Source organism: Peromyscus leucopus, chromosome 16_21 (assembly GCF_004664715.2).
Source record: "Peromyscus leucopus breed LL Stock chromosome 16_21, UCI_PerLeu_2.1, whole genome shotgun sequence".
NCBI classification, from domain to species: domain Eukaryota; kingdom Metazoa; phylum Chordata; class Mammalia; order Rodentia; family Cricetidae; genus Peromyscus; species Peromyscus leucopus.
This window is the reverse complement of record NC_051084.1, coordinates 53,300,934-53,309,422: the sequence shown is the minus strand read 5'-3', so window position 1 is coordinate 53,309,422 and position 8,489 is coordinate 53,300,934. Positions and strand designations below refer to the sequence as shown.

At 41.1% G+C, this 8,489-nt stretch overlaps 1 long non-coding RNA gene across 1 annotated transcript; it reads left to right on the top strand.

Annotated features, from left to right (window-relative positions):
• Positions 1-6,166: 6,166 nt before the first annotated feature.
• Positions 6,167-7,869, top strand: LOC119086815. Its single transcript, XR_005090177.1, has 2 exons — positions 6,167-6,334; positions 7,681-7,869. It is a non-coding gene; the product is annotated as an uncharacterized LOC119086815 (long non-coding RNA).
• The last annotated feature ends 620 nt before the right edge of the window (positions 7,870-8,489 follow it).

The following is an 8,489-nucleotide window of genomic DNA, read 5'->3' as shown; positions in this document are numbered from 1 at the left end:
TGTTCTACCCAAGAACATCAATGGCAGCTCTGCGGTAGTGCCACATGCCTTTAATCCCAGCACCCAAGAGTCAGAAGTAGATGAATCTCTGAGTTCAAGGCCAGCCTGTTCTACTAAGTGAGTTCCAGGACAGCAAGGGCTAAACAGAGAAATTATGTCTCTAAAAAAACCAAACAAAAGATAGTGTCAAGATGACACCAATGTGCAATCTCATCTGGTAGCTTGGTCTCATAGATGGTAAGATTCATGGCTGCTAAGACTAATGATGCTTTTCTCACCCATTATTGTACATTCTGGGACTACAAAAGTGACCCAGCAGTGAGGAAGCCTTTGGTCAAGCAAGAGCACTAGTGTCTGTGATTCTCCTTCTGTCACTTATTATAAACCCCACAGGTGTATTTCCTCTGCATTCATCTTTAATAATTACATCTGAGATATATGGCCCAAGCACAAAACTAGCTTATACAACTGTCTGAAGGTGCTAAAGAGTTCAATAAATTTTTACCCATTGTTTCCCTCAATCTCACTCTGCCACGTCTTTCTCACTTTTCTTTCAGGATTAAAAATGCAGATAATTTAGACAGCTCATTCATGTTCTACAGCTTGAGATATCCCATCTGCCTCCTAATCCTCCTCCTCCATTACTTTACATTGGAGTAATTTGCATAGACATCAAGTTCATAGATTCCTTTCTCTATTATGCTCAGTCCATTGGTAATTGACTAAATGGATTCTTCATTTGTGTTTCCTTGATTGCATTGCTATTCCTGTAACATCTGCATTTCTTTTCATATTCTCCATTGTCTAATCTACCCATACACACCTACCTGTATTTTTCACATTTCAACTGTGTTGTAAACATTTTGATTTTTTTATTAGTTTTGGTGTTTGTTTTGGGGCAACTTGTAAGAGTCAAAACAGTTCTCCACGAGGAGGATCCTGAGGATCAAACTTAGCTTGTCAAAGTTGGCAATAAATAATAATTCTAAAGACCGTTTCTGAAAATTTCAACCTCTTTCTCCTATTTAAATCATAACCTATCAATGGTTTGTTTTATTTTTGTATATTTTATACTGTTAGTGATTATGAGAAAACCACTTGGTGTTGGCTTCATTTACCTTATTCCCAAAAATCAACAGGACCCCCCCCCCCCACTTCCACTGCCCTGGCTTCATTGATGTGAAGCAGAAAACAAAACAAAACAAAACCAAACAAACAAAAAAAAAAAAAAAAAAAAAAAAAAAAAAAAAAACAGACAGCCTGCCCCAGTTGAAAAACCACAAACCGAACTTTATCCTCACCACTAAACAAGCAGCTGCTTCTTGTCTCTGTCCACATGGGATGCTTCAGGTAGTCTACTAGAAAGTAATGTGGCCTGTGGCAGCAAAACCTTCATGCTAGACTGCTGGGAAAAACATTTGGCCACTTCCCTCATGGTACGACACATTGTTCCATAACGGCCTAGAACCAGAATGTATGAATGGAAGCTTGCTGTGAACTACACCAGACTAGATTGCGTCTCCCTAGCCACAGCTCTGCAGTTACCCAGTCTCGCTCCCATTGCACTTCAGCAAAACAAGGGAATGGCACTTTTGCCCCTGTGGAGGATATGCTGGCATAAGCCTCTTTATGTTTTCCCTTTCCTCACTTGGGATGGTGCTACATCAAGTCCAGGCTTCAGAAACTCCCCCTCGAGCAACAGATAGTGGACTCAAACTTACCGTCAAGTACTTGCTGTACACAGATGCAGACCCTGGGTTCCCTATCACTTAGGCAGACCTTTGTGACTAAGGGAGCTGCATCCTACGTGGAAGGTGCCCAGGAGAACAGTTCAAACACCACACTAACCTGTGTTCCACACTTTACCCCTGGTTGACATCGACAGCTCCATGGTGATCAAGGTTTCCTTCCAAACCTGTCCCCTCTGGTAGGCACTGGACACAAAGTCATCCCATGGTGCTGGCCTTAAGGCAATTCTTGGTCTCAGACCAGGCAAGACCTAACTACCTTGCTCCACTGGAGCAGAACAATATTAAAAGTACACTCAAATAAACTGTGAATCCCTCCATTAGGTGGGGAAAATGAGGCAAAAATATTGTATCATGAGATGGGAGACTTCATGGGAGTCCTGGATGAGGAGCCTGTGAAGACAGACACATAAGTTACCAGATCAGCCAAAGGCTCTGTCAGACAGGAAGAGGAGGTATCTCTACCAACCAAAGGGCTGTCCTCTCCTCCCACACACCTGCTCACTAGCCCTGGAGAGGATGACATTTCAAAGGAACTATGCTGTTGTGTCCTTTGACACGTGCTGGGGACCATCAGATCAAGGACTCTTCTCCTCATGGTTGATCATGCCTGGCCCCCTCACACTCCGCACTTCAGGAGAAGTTTGTTCCTGCTTTTGCTTGTCTGAGCCCTTGTTGGAGAACCCTGCTGTTTAGGTAACAGTCCACCATGTCCAGATTGATCTCTGAGCTCTGCACAAAATAGAAGAACTCTCTTTGTCAGCAGGGTTTCCTCTTTGCCCAATCTTAGTTGAAGATCGCCCTTAAGCTCAGATGCCTGACCTTATTTGGAGGAGGACCCTGCACAAAACTCTCTGAAAACCCTATGACTCAGCACATAATTCCTGCTCTTTCCTGCCTATATGATAATTAGGTGCTGTCTTATGCTCAATCAGCCCTTCCCACCCATAACTCTAAGAATTCTTATATACTTTACTCCTGGTAACATGAAATGAGCTGTCTTTCTGAAGCTGACTCTCCCAGAGGAAGTACTTTCTGTCAAGCTCACAGCTGGCCCCTTCTGTTCCTTTCACCCTAGTGGGCCGGTGGCCACCCCACCCTCAACGAAAGGAGATTCACATGTCCCAAACTAACATATAATCTCTTTAATCTTATTTTGTTGACAGGAAATTCCTCAGGATAGACTCTATTCATCTCTACACACTAGCTCTCATTTTTCCCTTTCTCTTCTCCATCCTGTTTTCCCAATTAGTCCCCTTCATCTCTCATGGTCCATTTCCCTCCTCCACTGCACTTACATAGTTCTTGTAGCTCTTCACAAAAGTCAGATGATGAGCAGCCTAAGGTTAGTATATAAATCATTCCTGTTTTACGTGCTGTGGGTACTGTTCCTACAAGCACAACAAAAACTGAGAGGTAGATCTTCACTGGGGAGATGTCTTTATGATCACTTCTCTGTCCAACAAACGGTGTTGGGACTGGAGTAAGCTCAAGGAGTGGGGCAGCAGACTGGCAGCTCAGACCCTATAGCTGGAGGATGGATGAAGGACTCTGTTTCCATGGATTGCAGGGACACAGAAGCCTGGAATTATGTCTCCTACTGTGATGTCACTTCTTAACAGGGCTGTAATTCAGCTAGGCCATTTTAAGTAGAAACCCCCCTATTTCAAAGCAGAAACAAACATGAAATAGTTAATAACTTTGCCAGAGGAAGGACTTACTCGGCACCAAACTGCCCTGCTGTGCCATAGCTCTCTTCCTGATTCCTTCCTTCTGAAATTTTGCCCTCTTTAGCCAAACTCTCCTCCCTACCTTCCCAATACTGATCCCCATGCTCTGCTCTCTGCTTGTGGCTCAACTTTCCAAGCATTTTCACGAGGGGGAAGCTATGAAATTGTACCATCTAATGTGCTAGACTTCTCAAGTTTCCTGTCTTTTGAGTGACTACAATTTGTCATTTGCAAAGGATGTTAAAATAACAATCAAAATACAGTGGAGGAGTGTATCTTGGTGGTTAAACCAACAGGGCTTCCAGTGGGACTCTACTACTTTGTATCCACTTACACAAGGATTCAGGGCTCACCTTGGGAGGAGTAGGCAGCACCAAAGTGCTCTGAGAGCATGAGTAATTCTCTTGCTCATCAGCTTCCAATCCCTAGTGGCTTGGATCCAAAGGATGTGGGTGCAACCTGGGGGCTGGTCTCTGGACATGTCTAGCCCTATGGATGGTTCCTCTATGGAGAAGCCCTTTTCTGTTCATTTAACCCTGTGATTATTACATCCAGGGCTGACTCTGGGAAAGAGATCACCAGCAAGGCTGTCGACTAAATTTTTGTCCACAGCAATGTCTCCTGTAACAGTGTTAATGGTGTCAGCCATCAAAGCATTTCCTGCTAGGACTGGGTTATCTGAGCAGGGAATCATCTCCAGGCAGGATATTTGTTGTGTATGGTGTAGCTTTTGCATTCTTTGCCTTTTCCTTCCACATCTTCGTCTTGAATGTGACTCTTTCCAACGATTGTATATGTTGAAAATGCTGGTTCACTGGCTCTCCTTTTCAAGGGGAGAGGGGGGCTAAGAGGACCTGTAGGGTTTATATTTAACCAGAGTTTCTCATCTTTCTTAGGGCTGCTCCCACAGCTTAATTGGTGTTACAAAATATTGATGGTTGTTTTAGTTCCCTGTATTTTACGGATGACAGTTTCTTCACAGGTCTATCCAATGCAGAGTACAGTCTCCTCAGACCTGGGAAGGATTTCTTTAGTGGTAGGCAGCATATATGTTCTTGAATGTGGCTCAGCCACAGACATCCCATGAACTGACCTATTATTATCCTGTACCAGGTGGGGACTGAGAGTAATCAATGATGATTTGACAAATGGTGGGAATTGTGACCATTATGGTGGTGATGAGCTTGTGCATACCTGAAGGAGTTGTTTTTATGTATGGAAAGTGCCTTGTGAGCAGAACATATAGGACAATGCCCAAGCTCCATATACCATACAGGGTTTCCTTTCCAAGATCTCTGGCACTAAACAAAGCAACATCTGCCTCTTTACATGTTTAGCTGACATGCCAACATCACAAAGCTTTGCATTGCCCACTCCATTGACTAAGATGTTTTCTAATATTATGGTGTATGATGTGTCTTTAGGGGAGGAAGTGAACTGCTGACATGACCTGATGAAAAAACACTTACCTCCTCCTCCTCCTTTAGACAGCCTAGCTCCCCGAGGCAGCTCTCCAGGTCTTCTCTCTCCACATTCTCCTTGATCATATAAGTCATTGTCATTGTGTCAATCATGTGAAAAATGGTGTTCCTCTGTTCTAAAAATTGAAGGATGTTTAGTCAGAGGAGAGGTCACACATCACTGTTGATTTTTCTCAAGAACCTTGACAGCAACCCATGCATGTGTGGGAAGGTAGCAGGCATGCTTCACTTCTCAAAATGTGCCACAATCCAAAGCACAATCCAGAGATGTTAAGATCTTGAAATCCTTTTCAAGGATATCTTCTTCCCAGGGAATGGCATTGAGGTTTGGTTTATTTTCAACCAATACAGATATATATATATATATATATATATATATATAATTCCAGGGACACAATATTAGAAGAAAATAATGAATACAGACCCAGGAGGGAAGTTTATACCTATGAATTCCACATCATGAAATCTGAGAGATCCAAAAAAATCTAATGAGGCACTATACACTAAAAGGATGTAGAAATACAAGAAAAAAATAAAAAAGATAATTTAAAATAAGCAAATTGTACATGGCTTAGCATATATTCAGACTCTTGGGGAAGAGTCTATACTCAGACATAGTAACTACTGAACTGTTGTAGTATTAGGAAAGTAGCTAGAACTAGAATGAGTTTTATATAAAATAAACCATTTCCACAAACAAAAACTATAGCATATTTTGTCCTCTGTGGATCCTGAGAAAGAAGAATATGTCACAGAGATAGGGTAGAAAAAGTGAAATGGAGCAGGAGAATATGACCAAAGTGCTGTATAGGCATGTATGGGAATGCTATGATAAAACTGCTATGGGTAGTATACAGTAACAAATGTTTTAACAGGAAAAAATTAAAAACAAAACTAAATGCGTTTTCAAATGGGAATTTAAATAGTAAAGAAGAAAGATAACACAGATACAAAGCAAAGCTAGAACTAAAGCCAATAATATAAAAATATGAAATACCATACCTGAACACCGGGAAATAAAACCAACAACCTGAAAAACAAACTCAGTATTTTGAGATCCAGCAGACTGGAGATTCCATTCTATCAGAACCAGTGTTATCGCCCAACTGCTCTGTAGGCTGTACCTAATGTGAACTAGTATCCAACATTCTTCATAATGCCTCCTTGTGATGTCACCACAAGAAATTGACCAATCATGGCCCGTCAGAACTGACTGGTTTCTCTACGCTCCTGTAGTGCAACCAGTGCACTGGATTGTTTGTTTGTTTTTATTGTTGTTTTTCATGGCTGTGACCAAATTCCAGACAAGAACCAACTCTAAAGAAGAAGGATTTATCCCTGCTCAGGCTTTTCAAGAGACAGTGAAGCCATGATGGTAGGAGCATCATGTTCTGTATAGATCTCAGCAGTTTGACAGGTAGTGAGCCCACATGAGAAGTCCTCTATCCTCCAGTGACACAGCACTAGCTAAGTGTCACCTGTATGTATTCCACAAATTTCCAAACTGGGAAGCAGGTGCTCAATATCCCGAGATACTGTTAACAAAGCTACTGTGGTACTTTGAGTTAAAACAGTCCCCTACAATCTTGGAAATTTGAAACATGTTTACCAGCTAGTGGCACTCTTTGGGGAACTTTATGTGGTATAGCCTTAGTGACAAGAGTCCATCACTGGGGCTGTCATTTAGATGAACAATCCTAGCCTTCATTAGCTCTCACTGCTTCCTGCTAGAGTTTGAGGATATGAATGAAGCTCTCAGCTTCTTGCTCATGCCTCCAAGAATCCATCCAGCTGTCATGCTTCTGCCTGCCATCATGAGTTCTAATCCCTCCAAATATAAGCCAGTTAAGCTCTTTATTTCTTAATATTCTATGTTTATGAACTTTATCTCAACAGAATAGTAACTAATACACCTCCTCAGCAGAGAAGACTGCTATCCATCCCAACTTCACCCCTGTTTCCCAAAGGTCAAGGTATAAACCTTGGTTTCACACAGTGCCACAGTTTTACACATTGGCCAGGTTTCTCTCACCCCCTTCAGAGAAACAATGACCCTTGCAAGTAGCATTAATTCCAGATCTCCCAACTAAAACCCAAACACATGCAATAAGGAGAGATAGAAATCAATGCAAAACCTAAAGTTCCAGAAAAATAAAACTAGAGAAAACAATCTGAAAGAACCAATGGATCAAGGAAATTTTGTAATATGACCAGGGAAATTCACTGAAGAATTCTGCAATCTAAAGAACTAACAGGAATGATATGCAAATATTTCAGTAGCTCATCAAAATTGAGGGAAGGGATACTTTCAAACTCTTTTTATAAAATAAAGAATATCCTTATTCTCAAACCAAGTAAAGACATCTTAAAAGGAGTCAAATATCTGGCAATGTCCTTGAATATTTGGCAATGTCCTTGACTAACATGATGAGGAAATCCTTAATGTGAGTAGTAGAGTGAGTAAACTTTACTTCATATTCAATGACACATTACAAAGACCATACTTCATGATCAAGATGCCTCCTTCACTAGGAACACGTGGATCAACCCACATACACAAATTGATGAGGAAAATAGCAAAAAATGCACCAATGAGCATGATAGTCATCCATGAAAAGGAATTAAATGCCATTGGCAGAAAACAAAACGAAACATGGAACTAGAGGAACTGTTGCTATAGACAACCAGTTCCACGAACACAATTATTTTTGTTTCCCACAGGTCATATTCAGACAGAGGGATGCATTTTTGTATAATGAATAATACTGGTCACATGCTATCTGCACAGAAGTGAATTAGAGCAGAAGAAAATGACCAAAGTGCAGTACCAGCAGGTATGAGAAGTTGTGATCAAACCCTCATCGGATACATCCATACCACCAAAGTTTCAAATAAACAGGAACAAATCCAGTAATGACAAAAAATAAATTCGTAAAATGGAAAACCTCTGTCAATGAAGGAATAGAAACTACAGCCAGTTTTTAGAACCAAAACCATATTGTAAAAATAAAAATCAATAAATAAATTCCAAATACCAAAAGCCAAACCTGAAACAAACAGGTTGGGAAAGTCAAAATCTATCACAAACTGAACAGAGTCCAACTGTCTTATCTACCAACCAACTCTTTCTCTGCAGTATGAGGACAAAACCCAGCCTCAGGCAGTGCCTTATATGGACTTGTGTCTAGCATATCTCAAAAAGATGCCTTGTGATGTCACATGCAATGGACCAATCAAGGCTTAGCAAAACCCATAGTGGTTTTTTTCTTTTTTTTTTTTCTCAAGTTCTGTCCCCAACAACTGCCCTAATTCTTCCTATAGTTGCGATCAGATAGCTGAAAATGATTTACTTATGCAAAGAAGAGTGTTTAACCTCAGATTTAAAGGACATAAGGCAATATAATGGGGATAACTCGTAGCATGAACATCAAGAGTGTGATGCAATTGGTTACATGGCATTTACAATCCCTCATTCCTCCCAGCACCCAAGACTTCCTGCTAGGTGTGATCTCCTATAGTTGCACAGTGTC